Source organism: Pogona vitticeps, chromosome 3 (genome assembly GCF_051106095.1).
Source record: "Pogona vitticeps strain Pit_001003342236 chromosome 3, PviZW2.1, whole genome shotgun sequence".
Classification (NCBI taxonomy): Eukaryota; Metazoa; Chordata; class Lepidosauria; order Squamata; family Agamidae; genus Pogona; species Pogona vitticeps.
In genome coordinates this window covers 12388927-12405212 of record NC_135785.1, presented here as the reverse complement: position 1 = coordinate 12405212, position 16286 = coordinate 12388927, and the positions used below count along the sequence as shown (strand labels likewise).

Here is a 16286-nt window from a genome sequence, read left to right as displayed (position 1 = left end):
TCGTCACATCCCAGCGTCTCCCCCTCACCACACAGGCTTCACATATATATACAGTACAGCCCCTCCTCCTGATGTCCCGCCTTCCACTCCCCATAGGATGGAACTTTCCCTCCAAACCCATGACAGACAGGTAACATCAGTGCTGTATGTAACAGTATTGACCTGTTAGAAAAATAATAAGCAGGACCCACAAAAAAAGTAGAAAATAGCCTCCCAGTTTTGTAGGACAAGTCTAAAATATTAGTGCATTGCTTAAACAAAAATAGCAGACACACATACGTATCCATATACATATGTACAAACACACACACACACAAATACTTGAAAGGAAATTATACAGAGGAAGGACACGATGTGTTCTTGATCAACCCAGAGTGTAGGGCACGAAATAATGGGCTCAAGATAGAGGAAGCCCGATTTAGGCTGAAGATCAGGAAAAATATCTTAACTGTAAGAGCAGCACAACAATGGAACCAATGACCTTCGGAGGTGATAAGCATTCCAATGCTGGAGGCATTCAAGAGAAAATTGGACAATGATGTGTGGGATCTACTTTGATTTGGATTCTTGCATTGAGCAGGGGGTTGTCCTCAGTGGCCTTATAGGCCCCTTCCAGCTCTATGGTTCTGTGTTTCTACACACAAATATCTTCTGATAGAAAGAATGAAGGATTTTAAAATGTTACATAAAGGCAAATCTGAGACCTGCAGGCTTATCCATCCAGTTCCAGTACTTTTGAGTCTTAAAACTCCTGCCTCATCTGCCACACCTTACTTAGTCCCTGCCTCCCCAATTGTAAACAGACACACTTAGAGTAGAGCAATTTGTCTCCTCCTCCATTGTCTGTCATTGCATTCTCTATCTGGAGAGTGTGTCCATTTTAGACTGTATATGTAAGCAAAAAGTCCAAGGAAATCTGTATTCCTACTCACAAGCACAACCAACGCACAAGGAGTTCCTTCACTTCTTGCAGGTTGCTTTCCACATGGAGAAAACAATGGCCAAAAGGGGAGGATCTAACCACTCCTCTTCAAGCTCTTTGATAATAATCAAAGAGCTTGCATATTCATGCCTACCTTCATTCACAAATTCAACCTTATGAAGTTGCTAGAGGAACGAGTGCCATAATGACGCTGAGATGGTACAAACTGAGTTGAACTATACATGGAAGGTCCAAACAGATTCTGGGGGTGGGCAGTACAAACCTGTGACAAGCAATGGGAAAAATCTCCCAGTTTTTCTTTCTCTTGTATTTCAGCTGTTCAAACTCCCAATTTCTTTATGTCCCAAATATGAAACAAATCCTGCAGATTGTGGAGATTTGTGTGGCTGAAATTGAGTTGCCACCCCCTTGTTAGATATCCTCCATCCCTTAGCCACCTATGTGGGCAGGCAGGTACAACATGGCTCTTTCCATGCTGTGGACAGCTATACTTCATAAGGTTGGATTTGTAAATGAAGATAGGCATGAATCTGGGAAAAAAAATGGTGATTTGTTTTGATTCATGATTTGTCCAGGTCAATGAATCACAAATTACAAAATTATGATTTTTTTCTGACAAATTGATTAATTGAATTTTCAATTCATTTAGTTATTTTTAGAACCCTTTGAAATGCACCCACAAGCTGCTAGAGACACCAAATATGCAGAAAAGCTTTCCCTGACTCTCCTCTACAAATTCGCTGCGTTTGGTGATGATTGATGTTGTATGTCCATGTTATACACCCACAAAGAGGGCCCTCCAGAAAAGTTTTCCTCAGGCACCTAGAGCCCCAGAATCACACAGAAGCTTCCCTGGCCTCTCCTCTATGATCCAATAATGGGATCAGACTCAGGTTGTGAGCAAACTGCAGTACTTCAGTTTAACCACGGTGCCATGAGACTCCTAACCCTTACCCTACTCACACTTCCAAATTACCTCCTTTTTGAACATTTAAATAGGTTACAAGCAGGACATTAAAATGAAATGCCTTATCAAGAAAGAGGTAATGGCCAGGCATCTGGTTGTAATAATGGAGACATGCACTTCACACTGCAACATTTTCATACAGGTCCCACTTATGTTTATAATTTTATCTCAGACATGATGCATTTTTGGGTGGACCACAGGCTGACTTTCAGATTTACAGGCTGATCCAGATCTTTACAGCACCTTGTATTCTGATCCCTCATTGGATATTTTCGGTGTTATTCATTACATGATGGATGGCTTTTTTGACTGCAGCTGCATGTATATGAGAGGCTGCAATTGGATGATAATGCTATCTTCTTCCAAAAATCCCCAGCCCCACCCCACCCCCGGTGAGGATGATGCAGAGTGTAATATTATATATCCCGAGGTGTGACTTTTTCATTAACAAGGTCTTGTGCTAACCACATTGAAACAGCTTCCTTCTATCATGCAGTCTACATTTTTTCCCTGAAGCTGAATTGCAATAGATATTTTTGATAGGCAAGCAGGCAGATTCTTGTAAATGTGGTACATAATATAGAATTCATATTTTAACTCTTTGGGATCTTTGTCCAGGTGGAATAGAACAAGTCCCAGAATGCTTTGTAATACACTATGGATAGTTCTCTCACACACAAAAAATACTACTAGAAAAATCCATCTCCCAGGGCTGGGTGGATTTTTCACCTAATTTTTTTTCCAGTGTTAGAATGAATAAATGGGAGTGGGGATAGGGGATAGGAAAGCTTTCCTGAATCTTCAGTCCTTTCTAGAATGTACATTTAAAATAATAATAATAATACTTCAGGAATGGATGTGGAAATTTGCATATACAATTAGAAATAAAATAGTAATTTCTTTCAACAACTTTTCAATATTCTTTTTATCTCATCTCCTCCTGTCCACCCATTTGAGTCTGTATGTAGGACTGCAAGCACACCATATTTGTCATTATATTGTATGAGTTGAGAAAATTAATTTTGAGGACAGGATTCAACATCACAATAGCATCTGGTTCTGTTAAGAAAAAAATGTTGCTCAGTATTGAACCTGTTACGAGTATTTAGCTCTCTGCTCCTCCTAAAGATGAGTGGCATCTCAATAAGTAATATGTACCACCAAATAAATACATACAAAGAGGAAAATCATCATCACCGGCAAGTACTTTGATGATTTCATGATACTCAGATAAATGAAGCCACGGCAAGGATGGCATCTTTGTCCCTGCTAATTTTAAAGTGCTGATGCTTTAACCTTACGGCTTCTGGCTCCCTCAGCACCCTGATCACGGAATGGGATAGGCCAAAGAAGTTATCGGTATTTGCACCATTAAATCAGGATCTACCAACCATGAGCTCAGAGGCTGCAGTTTTCGCTTTTTTCACCACCTCTGCATCCCCGCAGCTTTTAACCTGCCCATTTTTGATGCCATATACCAGTGGTCCACCACCTTCTCCTTATACCTTATGCCTCGTGGTGCAGTGGTTAAACCGCTGTACTGCAGCTAAAACTGTGCTCACGACCTGGGGTTCAAAGTTATTAATTTAACTTAATAAGTTTGTTTTTAAAGTTTTTAAAGTTTTTATCATGTAATTTATTTTTATTATTATTATAGTTTAATTCCTTTCAAATGCATAATTTACTGTGTTTTTAATTCTCCTTGTTTTAAGGTTATGAGCTGCTTTGATTCCCCTCATCAGGAGAAAGGCAGCCTACAAATGGAGATAGATAGATAGATAGATAGATAGATAGATAGATAGATAGATAGATAGATAGATAGATAGATAGATAGATAGATAGATAGATAGATAGATAGATAGATAGATAGATAGATAGATAGATAGATAGATAGATAGATAGATAGATAGATAGATAGATAGATAGATAGATAGATAGTGTAGCCTAGCTTTTATGAATCAGCAGCATTCTGAATCTGCGGAGTCAACACAGAAAAAGCTCTGACCTGGCTGACGATAGATAGCCAGCAAGCAGCAGATAGATAGATAGATAGCAAGCAGAAGTCAAGATTTGTAAGATGGAAGTGCCACTGCACATGGTCTATAGCTAATTGATGGCAAGTTTATACGACTTCTACTTGAAGATGCAAGTGGTACATTTTTTCCTGAAAAATATGCTATCCTGTCCTACATTATTTCAGAATGTCCTTTTGGCCTTCTTGGTGTGTGTGTGTGTGGGGGGGGGGGTTGGCTGCCAATAATGGATTTTGTATTCTGTTGGAACCTGAAAGCTTTCAAGAATGCACATTGTTCAGTGGGTTTTCAATACCAAGTAGTTCATTATATGCCCTTTACCTGGGAAAAATGAATCTGTGTGTGCACTTTTCTAGGCTAACATTGAATCATAATATCCATTGGCAGCTTGTAGTCTAATCAGGAACACTTTCAAGATGGGCACACATCCCTTCTCCTGTCAAAAGCTCCTTATGCTAATAGCAAACATTAAAAACCATGATTTTTAAAAAATATCATAGTTCTTTGTCTCACTGCCACTCTGACTTTGATGTTTCTGGTCTGATCTGTGTGAAGAACTAAAATTAGCATTCTATGATGCACCCAGAACTCATAGAATCACAGAATTGTAGAGGTGGAAGAACTCAAGTGTCATCAAGACCGACCCCCCCGCTAAATCAGGAAAGCCACAGCTTAAGAATTCAAGGCAGGTGGCTGTCTAACCTCTGTTAAAAAATCTTCAGTCCATTACTTTGGGCCCCAGCTACAGAAAATAAGTTTGCTCTGTCTTCCACATGACCGTTCTTCAAATATTTGAAGATGGTATATTGCCTTCCAGTCTTTTCTTCTTCTAGTTAAGAATACTCAGAAATCTCAGCCGTTCCTCACAGGGTTAGGCGTCCACCCCTTGTACCATCTTAGTCATCCTTCACTTGACATATTCCTCTTTGTACATATACTTCTTAAACTGCAGTAACCAGAACTGGATGCAGTATTTCAGATGATGTCTGACTGAATCAAAACAGAGTAGGTACCATTGTTTTCCTTGAGCTGTACTTCTGTTGATGCAGCTTGGTATTGCATTAACTTTCTTTTGCCCTCACATTACATTGTTGGATCATGTTTAGCTTGTAGTTTGCTAAGATCACTAGATCTTTTTCACCCGTATTAAGCCAGATGTCACACATTCTATACTGCTGCATTCGATTTTTCCTGCCTAAATAATGGAGTTTGCATTTATTTTCCATCTATGGAAACTTGTGTTGTTTTGATCCAGTTCTCCAATCCGTTAAAGTCACCTTGAATTATGATTCCACCTTCTGAAGTATTTCACTACCCAATTTTCAATACTATGACCTTTTAGAGCGATCATACAAGCATGTGATGATCAGGACCATAAGATGCCATTTTTGTTCCTGAAGTGGGATCATCAACTGGTATGTCACTGCCTCAACACCCATCAAGTCATAGAACCCAAGGCCAGGCCAATTAGTTGAACATGCAAGACAGAAAATCTGACAGGTCCCACTTTCTGTGCAAGACATGAACAAACAACCATTACAAAGAAATGAACTATTTGATGCACTTCCCTGACACTCTGAACTACTGAACGGAAGTAACTGATTATTTGGTCTGATATCAGGGTCAGCCATGGAGATGTTGCAACTCTTGTATCCAAAGCTGTTAAAAAATTATTACTTTTTCCCAGTAAAATAATGTATAACTAATCTATATTATGATTGTAAGTTAAGGTGAAACTACACAGCAAGACAAATGTGCATTGCTCCCCAGTAATTTGTATCAGTAGAGATTGGGTTTCTCTGGGTGAATTCACTTTAGCCATCTAGACAAGAGTCAGCAGAGAGAGAAAAGGAAACTGCCAATCAGCTCTTGTTTGCAGCATGTTAAGGCAGCTGCTGTTGCAGCCATTCAGATTTGCAGGAGTCAGCAGAAGCAGGAGCTTGGCTATAAAAGAAGCTGCCTTAACAAACCACAAACAAGTGTAGACTGTCAATTTCTTTATTTCACTCTTTTTTTAAAAAAATTGGTCTCCTAGGTGCTCTATTGAAACTTTGTTCCAGCACTGACATGACATGCAAAAAAGAAGAAGAAATGATTTGGACATAAGCAATGATCAGTTGAGTGAAATGGACACCCCCACAAATGTACCTTTGCTTCAGCAACACCTACACTACCCCTACACATGCCCCTGTTGCTTTTTCTACATTGCACAAAGGATCACACCATCTGAACCAATGAGATCACATTTGCTTGCAAAAAAAAGATAGAAGCCCCAGTAGTGTAGGGGAAAGTAGAAATTAGGAGGAGAAATGTCTGGGCTGATTCATATTGACCTGGACATCATATAGTCAATGGAATCTAACCACAGCAATCCTTAAGCAATTCCCATATTGTTTGCCAATGTAGTAGTCTCCTCTTTGAGTGATAGCTTCTTTTGCATTATAACACTACCTTTGTAGCTTAGTCTGTTGCAACAAGAAAAAGTAACAGCACAGTGTTATGACACCTTAAGGACCAAACAAGTTTTATTTAGCATAAAACATTTGTAGGTAGTAATTCACAAAAGCTTGTGGGCAGTTAAAGTTAGTCTTAATGGTGCCACGAGACTCTGGGATTTCTCTGTGTGTGTGTTTTAAAAAAAGATTTGACTATATTATAGCAGCATGGGATGCTATTAGATCCAGAAAAACAAAGGAATTGAGGTGGAGCAGAAAAGAGATTACAGAGCAGGGTTGGGCAACCGGTCTGCTCCAAATGTTGCTGGACTACAACCTCTGCCATGCTTCACAAGTCACTATATCAGCAAAGGCTCCTGGGAGTCGTAGTTCAACAACATCCCAAGGGGTACAAGTTGTCCATCCTCCAGTGTAGCTTGCCCAGTGTTAAAGCAATCTGAACCACTAAGGAAATTATGATGTAACATACAGTCGTGCCCCGCTGGACGATTACCCGCTTTACGACAAATCTGCATTACGTTGATTTTTTGCAATCGCAAAAGCAATTGCAAAATGATGGTTTAAATGGGGGAATTTCGCTTAGCAATGGTCAGTTCCCTGCTTTGGGAACCAATTTTTCGCTTTACAACGATCAGCAAACAGCTGATCATCGGGTTTCAAAATGGCCACCAGCTTTCAAAATGGCCCCCCGCTGTTTTCTAGGATGGATTCCTCGCTTTACAGGCACCAAAAATGGGTGCCGTATGGAGGATCTTCACTGGACTGTGAGTTTTTCAGCCCATTGGAATGCATTGAATGGGTTTTCAATGCATTTCGATGGGATTTTTTTGTTTCGTTTGACGATGTTTTCGCTCTACAGCGATTTTGCTGGAGCGAGTTAACATTGTCAAGCAAGGCACCACTGTACACTGGTGTAAACCTGTAGGCATGCCACAAGAACCTCTTGGGATTGCATGAAGCAAAGCAGAACAGATTTACTATATTCTGGCCCCTACCAGCCCTCCTTTAAAAATTGACGAGTCCCGGAGCTGTGTGACCATTTGAAGACCTTCACCCACTCACAAGGCCTTCTTTGAAGTCCCAGTTCCTTTGTGAATATCACGTCTTCCTCAGATGCAGAAAAAAACTGTACATGCCTATAATCTCCTCCATCTGTATTTGACATCAGAATTTAACAGATCAGTATATTGAGATTTCATGTCTTGAAAACTGAAAGCCATCACCCAAGGAAGCTCTTCTGTTCATTGCAGTATGTAATACGCTTTCTACATAAGGCATCCTCTTTTAATCTGATAGGAACATCAAAGCTAAAGGCTATGCCTCAGTCAATATAGATTCCTTGTTGTTAGTGACAGTGAGGATTACTTCATCATCCACACAAGATAACCAACAAGCTCTTGGCTTGCCTGGGGGTGTGGAAGAGAAGAAGAGGAAAGGAATTAATGGGCTAACGAGACAATAAAAACAGATTGCCTCCATTGAGGTCAACTGACCATGTAAACAGATAACTCAGAATGTTAGATTTTAAAAGAAATTCACAGTGTTACTCATTATTACTCAGCAGCCAGGCTGTGACTATCATCATCGCTGTCTAATTATGCAGGTAATTTGCTGTGTTGTGCCTTATTTAACCAGTTGCTTTGTCATTACAGTGCTGCCCCACATAGCGACGATAATCCATTCCAGATAAATCTTCACTATCCGGATCCGTCGCTATATGGGGCAAAAAAACCCATAGGAACACATTAAACCCTGTTTAATGTGTTCCTATGGGGGGAAACTCACCGTTATGCGAAGATCCTCCATAGGGGCAGCCATTTTCGGTGCCTCTAAAGTGAGGCAACACAGCAGGTGGCCATTTTGGAACCGGCGATCAGCTGTGCGAAAATGGGGCCTTTGGGAGGACCGTGGGGGAGGGCTCCCCCGCGGTCCTTCCAAAGCCACCGCCGGCATTTTCGCGGTCCTTCGGAAGCTCCCGCCGCTCAGCTGGGTGAAAATGCCAGCGGTGGCTTTGCGAGGACCGCGGGGGAGGGCTCCCCCACGGTCCTTCCCAAGCCCCCGCCGGTCAGCTGGGGGAAAATGGGGCTATGGGGAAAAATCGCAAAGCGATTTTTCCCCATAGGCAACATCACAATGCGATCGCAAAAGCGCTCGCAAAAAAGCCATCGCTATGCGGATTCGTCGTTAAACAGGGCGCACGTCAAGCGAGGCACCACTGTACTAAGACAGAAAATGCCAGAAAATACCATCTTGTTCCTTCTAGTGGTCACATCTGTTATTGGACCTTGGAAATATTTCTAAAGATGCAAAAAGTTAAAGGACAAAACCTTGTCACTCTGGACTGATAAAAGTGCTGTCAAGTTTGAAAAATTCCTGTCAAAAAAGGTCTTAAACTAACATTTAAAATCAACTACTTGTTCCTTATCACACCTAAGGAACTTGGGTGTTGCTTGTTGGGCCTAATTACTTGTAATTACTAGCTGTTTAATGTGCAGAGTTCTCTGATTGAAGAAAAACACACACACGCTCTTCTTCTACAAAAAGACACGTGTATTAATAAAATATATACAAATATACAAAGTAGCAGACCTTTGGCGTGGCAGCAAAAATAGAGGCAAAGTACATAGAGGATAGTAGCATAGAGAAAGGAGAAGAAGATACATTCATATTCACAATGTTCCCTTATATACAGTTGAACTGATGCTTCTGTCCAATCACTTCATCTGTTGCATCATCTTTCTTTACATGGGTGTTGCATCATCAACAGATGTTGTATCATCTTCTTCATAGTCACTGTGACTCAGCACTTGCACAGGTGATCATCATGGCAGTTCATTAATATTACAGTCTGGACTTGTTCAGGCCTATAAAATTCACACACACACACACACACACACACACACACACACACACACACACACACACACCATTTATGTGGTCTCTGGGCTCCCTGTATTTTTCCCTCACAAGGAAGTAAAAAGCAAATTGCCATCCCCAGAAGCCTTCAGTAATACCATTTCACCTCTTTAAAACTTTAAAAATTCTTCCTCTTTCTCCTCCTTCATCACCGTCACCCACCATCATGATTTTTCTTTTCAGAAACATGTCCTCCATTTACAAAGTGGACCTCCCATCCTTTCTGTTTTGTTTGTTCCTGTGTTTCGAAGCTCTATATAGGCTCCTGGTGGGTGCTGGACATAGGAGGATAGTGGGAAAATCAAAATGGCAGGCAACTTCCCAGTTACCACCACTGCTGCCATAAATCCTGGCCAAGGGACAGGCTAAACAGCAGCACTGGTGAGCTTTGCAAGGGCATTTGGGTCCCTGGGGCCCAAGGATGCCATGATATAACTACTGGTATGATATAAATAAATAAAAATACACAGAGCTTGTGAAAAGTTACTTTTTGGACAGCACAATCCACCAGCAAGGAACTTTTTCAAATTTCAAAACTGTGATCATTTCAGATGTTGAAACCTATGGCCAGAAGCCTCTTAGCTTACACATTTGCACAAGGGTGATTGCTTAAGCCCATGTGTTGCTCCAACTCCAGCAGGTTCTCCCTTACACATCCAGTTGTACACTAGTTGTAAAATCAGGATTGCAACCAACTGCATGAAGAACAGCCTATTTGGAGGTGAACATTTGATACATAATTACCCTTGTGCATGCAGCTTCTGCTAACAGGATTCCGGCCTGTGTTTAAATGTGAAAATATTTCTACCATGCCTTACATTCACGTCATCAGGATACCAGTTAAAAGCAGATTTTTTAAAAAAATCATCCTTTTTTAAAAACCATTTTTAAAAAATATATTCAAAAACAAAACGTGCAAACCAGTAGAAATTAGACAGATCTGTTTTGAGCTGCAGCCCACTTGATAAGATGCATCCATGAAATCTGGGCCAAAGAAAAGGTGATGGTCATTAAGGCACCACAAGACTCCTTTTGGTACAGAATATGAACATACCTTAACCGCAGAAAATTATTTTAATAGGTTAATGCATTTTTTTAAAAAAAAACCAAGACAGGCAATTGACAGCTCTATTGGAGGTGATGTAACTTTATTATGATGTATTATTTCTGTGTGTAACAAGCTTTTCCAATGTATTATGTATGTAATATGCTTCCAAGGCCTTGATCATCAAAGCATACCATCTTAGGGGAGCTTTGCTAAAGTTAATTGCATTTAAATTGAAGCCAGAATTACATTTTCAAAGGTACATCCGCACAGCCAATATCAATATTTATATATTAAACACCATCATTTTCCTAAATCCTCTGTAGAGCCGTTTCCTTTCTTTTCTTTTATTCTTGGCAATATTTTCCCTCCAAGATGCAATTGGGAAGAAAAGGGCCGCTTTCTTACTACCCGCTTGCACATGAACCTCCTTGTCAAGTAAACTGAGAGGAGCAAGCTTCAACCTTCTTCTGTTCCAAAATGACTTTGTAAACGCCAACATTTACAGTGGGGTCTCGACTTACGAACTTAATCTGTATTGGAAGGCAGTTCTCAGATCGAAAAGTTCTTAAGTCGAATCTGCATTCCCCATAGGAATGCATTGAAAACCATTTAATCCGTATCTGCTCTTTTCGTCCATAGAAACTAATGGGACGCTGCTATTCCGCCTTCTGCCACTAGAGGGGGATATTTTTTTCTTTTTTTCCTTTTAACCTAAGATGACATAGCTTTTAAAAAAAGGAAAAAAAAGAGTTCGTAACTCGAATCTAAGTTCGTAAGTCGAGTCCATATATTCCTATGAGAGCGGTTCGTAAGTCGAGACCCCACTGTACAGGCTTTGCCTTAGAGCGGGAGACACGTATGATGGCCTTCCCACACTACACACTCAGCCAACCCGGAACGCTTTGCTACTTGAGGAAGTGCAAAACTAGAAAAGCCAACAAATTGGGCTGGCTTGTGATTCCATTTGTGATCCAGTTCAGGAATCCTTTTTATTGCAGCCACACGTGGAGAGACAGCAGGCCCACCTCCCTTCCTGGAGCCGGCCACTGCCTCTGAGGATGGCAGCGGATGCAGGACCAGGGAGGAAGGCCACGGGGGGCAGTGGTAAGGGCGCAGGTGGGCAGATGGTCTTCCTTCGGCCAAACTGAAAAACAAACCATGAACCAGTTCATTTTTGGGAGGGGTCGTGATGGTTCGTGGGTAGCCATTAACCACAAACCATCACGAACCACCGGTTTTCTGGTTCATGCCCATTTCTATCTTCTGCCTCTGATAAGGAGGCAGGCAGGATGGGTGTAGCCTGGGCATGCAAAGAGGGCATCACCCTTACTTCCCTAATGGACAAGCCACCATTGCCTGCCACCTCTGCTTTGCCCATGGTTCCATATACAAAAGAACACGGCACGTCCAGTGGCGCCTATACCAGTTCTGTGCCCATCAGCATTTGCCATCTGCCCTGATGAATGCCTGCATGTTGACATTTACTGATATGCCACTGATCTTTACTCAAGTCAGAGCATTTGTAATACACATTTCATCAGCATGCGAAAATGTCACCCAGGAACTCCATTGGGGTTGGCGAGCAAATAATATTGTGAACTGCTCTAGATAAGTGAAGAATAATTTTAAGAATCCGTCCCCTAATTGCCTTCACTAATTACTTCTGACTTGATGGTTCTTCCGAACAGTCTTTGTTCTTAAGGCTGAGTTACAGGGGAAAGACTGGCTCCCTGGAAAATCCCCCACATGGATCTTCAATTAATTCCTTCCTTGGCTGCTCATAAACTTCCCAGCTATAATGAATTACACCAACTTGTTCTCCCCAATTTGCAGCACAAATGACAGAGAAGTCATCCCGTTGCCTGGACAACCAGGTGACCTTTCCTATCTTACCACTGCGTATGGTAAGAGATAGGGAACATCTCTTATCTCATAGACAGGGAATATCTATTACCTGAGAAGATAGAGAAGACCTAATTTCCCTTCCAGTGTCCTTATCTTAGAGGGGGCAACCTACCGAAGCCTCCTTGCCTCAAGGTATGCTGAGAAAGGGAAATGTGGTTCCATAGAATCAGATGTAGATGAAAAGGTCCAGGCAGGGCTGGGAAGGAAACCATCCTGAAAGCCTATGGTACCACTCTGTGAAGATGTTAATGGCTTAGATTGGACCCAGATGAGTTGCTATCGGTCACTACAAGATGGCTTCCTATGCTGTGTTTGAACTGCATATACCACCGGCTGTTGGGCATAGGAAATTGTCTTATACATACGGAGTTACTAAAGCATCGGCTACTCCATCTCATTATTGTCTACATTATGGGTGGGCAACATATAGCCATCCAGCCCCCAGCCCCTCTAGCACACCTGATATCCCAAGAATTTATATTTTGAGGGGGGGGGGAGAAGTCTCAAAACACCTTCTACTGCCTTCTTTAGAGGGACAATTTGGCTAAACACCTTGGTCCCCACATGCCCAATTTAAAAGTTTAAAAAATAAAAAAATATTTTTGGCCACTAGAGGGAGTAGAGGGACTTTTTTCAGTTAAAAACACTCATTTATGTAAAAATGGTTTGAGACATCAGTCTTTCCCATACGTACCTTAAAATGGGAGAGAAACTACAACACTTTCCCACATCTTTACTTGCAGGCAGAGCTTCAGAACTGACACGTTGCAAGTAATGCAGTTGTGTTGTGTGTTTAGTCGTTTAGTCGTGTCCGACTCTTCGTGACCCCATGGACCAGAGCACGCCAGGCCCTCCTGTCTTCTACTGCCTCCCGGAGTTGTGTCAGGTTCATGTTGGTTGCTTCGCAGACACTGTCCAGCCATCAGGTAATGCAGTTACCTGTGAATAATTAATAATAATAATAATTACCAAAGCAATTCCAACTTACGGTGAGCCTTTCCAAATTTTCTGAATACAGTGTAGTTTACCTTCTTCTGAGGACACTGGGGCCATGTCACTTACCCAAGACCATACTGCCTGGCTTTTCTCCCACATGACGCCTCAGGGAATCAAAATATTAACCTTTGGCTCTGCAACCAGCTGCTCTAGATCACTGAATTATGAAGTAGTTACCTATAAGTGGTTATTTGTTCAATAACAAGGGTGTAACAAAGTTATATTTGTAATATAACAGAATGATTAGGAACAACATCGCTGTGGTGCTGTTAACAACTTACTTTTTCTAGTTACTTTTAAATTAGAAAAAGTTACCTTTCAAGCCGTTTAGACCATATGAACAGGACTTGTCCATGTTTAATGACTCTCTTATCAGTCTTGGAAAGTTAAAAAAAAGAGTACTGTATTTTTCCATGTATAAGACGATACTTTTGTCTAAAATCTTTAGACTAAAAATTGAGGGTTATGTTATACATGTCAGTAAGCCGAGGAGAGAACTGCACAATTGGGAAACTGCCCATACCTTGCCTCTTCAAACAGGCTTCTTTCAATCACGAGGCTTAACTGCCTTAGCTTCCTACAGTCAGGAGACTTAGCTTCCTCCAATCATGATCCTTATGCAATTGATGTCAGCTGATGCTGAACAAACCAATTGGAACACACCTCATTGGAGGTAGAGCCTGTAGGCAGTGCTCAGATGCAACAGGGGCTGGTAATGTCGGAGCATTCCAAGCCCAGAGGCTGAATAAAGTGACATGCTCACAGCTTAGTGTGATGCATAATATGACAGTACTGGTATGTAAATGTTACCGAATTACTAAATTAAAATGTGTTCTGTTGTATGTTTAAAATATTGATTTCTTAATTTTGGGTTGGGAAATGTGGGGTACGGTAACAAGTACTACAACAAGTAATGGCCTGTATTAAAGGATGTGTTAGCATCACTCACCAATTAAATTTAGAAAGGGTGAAGGGAGAGAGATAAGTATGTTCTCAATGTATTTCACGAGAATTTCTTTCTTTCTTTCCTTTAGCTTTCATGTTTTTATATGCCACTTGTAGAGATTCAGGCCTTTGTTTTCTAAGGGTCAATACCAAGAGAAGAGCAGTTCCATTGCAGGATTCTTTCTAACTTCAGACAGTTTGGCTCAAAGTTATTCTGACTGTTTGTTCTAGTAATTATTGCAGACAGTACTTTTCCAAAGTGGAGTTTAGAAAGAGGCTGCCCAAGATGGATATCCTTTTTTTTAATGGTGGCCTGTGAAGAGCCCCAAAATGTCTGGATTGACACCAAGACTCAAGTACTTAGACTTTACAGTACCTCTATTCTGGAATAACAGCCTCTCTCGGAGACAGCACAAGCCAAGGAACAGTTTTAATTATTGCCCATATAAATCTTGATAGGGATTGACTGTAAAAAAATATGTATTTGATTTAATTTGCCATTTGTCCTAAGTCTGACAGAGTTAGCACCACAGTTCAGAGAGACTTGAGCAATCTGTCCTCGAAGCCTTTGTACCTCAAAAGGGGGAGGGGGGACAGGCAGTATAGGAAGTGCCGGACCTTGTCTACATCTGTCATTTTTGTGTCTGCACAAAAATGCTTGTTCCTTGCTTAGCTTCCTCTAGATGGCCTAGCTCAGCACATTCCAATTTCCTGAGATTTCAAGGTCAAAAACTAAGGCTAGGCCAGGGGTCATTGTGATGTCACAGAAGTTAGGACCCTGCATAACAACTACAAAATGGTAATATGTGTTTGTGTAGATGCACACATGCAATTCCATGAGTGAGACAGATAAAATTGTGTGCCACAAAGATAGACACACCATGCTGAGCCAGTAAGCCCTGATGCCAGTCAAAAGTAGGAAGAAGATGAACGCCAAGTATTATGGCCATCATACATGATATACTATAGGTCCATGGTATCCATTGGGGGTCAGTTCCAAGCCCCTGGAATTCACAGTTATAGCATACCCTATATATTGCATAGTTGCTGGTTCCCTCTAATGGCCAGCTCTGATAATACATCTTGAAAATACATTTTTCTCAGGTGAGGGCGTTATTTAATATTTTCAGGCAGTGAATAAGTGATATCATGGTCCTACTGTAATCAGATTCCACTGGAGACCAAAGGAAGCAACCAATTCCCAGAGATCCAGAGAGCCAAGAGCTGGCAACCCTAACTAGCCTTGACATTTGGATCAAGAATGTTCACGTAGGGAAACATGAAGGAATTTCACATTGAACAGCAGTGCATGTTTTAAAAAATCCCTTTGAACCACCGAGGCCTTCTAGAATTCCAAACCTATTTGATGATTGAAATCCTGCTACAGAAGCCACTGGCAATGGTGCGGCTAAAAATATTGTAAATAAATAAATAAAATAAATACATAAGTTATACCGCAGAAGGCTGATAATATCATCAGCTGCATTGATTTATTTTTTACAAAAGACAGTACACTTCCAGTTTCTCCCTTAAAGGCCCTGAGGTTTCCATGAGATTCCTCTGATCCCTGGAAAGCCACTGAGAGCAGCAGCAGGACGTAGGGAGTCTTTTAATTACCAACAATCACCACCACTAGTAAAATCATCCTGGCTGCAGCAATTGCCAATAATTCAAGATCTTCTCCCACCATCATGCAACCCTCAACTTTCTGACAATGAAGGAGACTCCGCAAAAGTCTTCGGACCTTTGGGGGGAAATTTGGAAGTATTGCCAAAAACGCACCACAGCTGATGACGTTATCGATCTCACACAGGATTTCAGCCAATGTAACCTTTTCCTGGAAAAAAAATCCCCTTAATTCTTGTTATTCTACCAGCTCTTGTGACATAGATTTATAATCCTGGGTTTTCTGGGTTCAGAGCCTCTGGACTCAACTGTCATTATCATGAAGACTAGCCATTGACAATATGCTTGCTGTTTTCTCCCTACAGACTCACTGAAGACACTAAGGCTTATGAAACCCTGAGTAGTAAACTGTAAGTGTGAACCATCAAGGCATAAAAGTATTTTGACTTTG

At 41.1% G+C, this 16286-nt stretch overlaps 1 protein-coding gene across 2 annotated transcripts in view; it reads left to right on the top strand.

The window, feature by feature from the left end:
* The window catches only part of KCNMB2 (potassium calcium-activated channel subfamily M regulatory beta subunit 2), a 295671-nt gene that overhangs the window by 29809 nt on the left and 249576 nt on the right, over positions 1-16286 (top strand). For both annotated transcript variants that reach the window (XM_078389636.1, XM_072996223.2), the window contains exon 2: positions 16201-16245. The gene's annotated coding sequence lies outside the window, so the exon portion shown is untranslated. The remainder of the gene's footprint in view (positions 1-16200; positions 16246-16286) is intronic.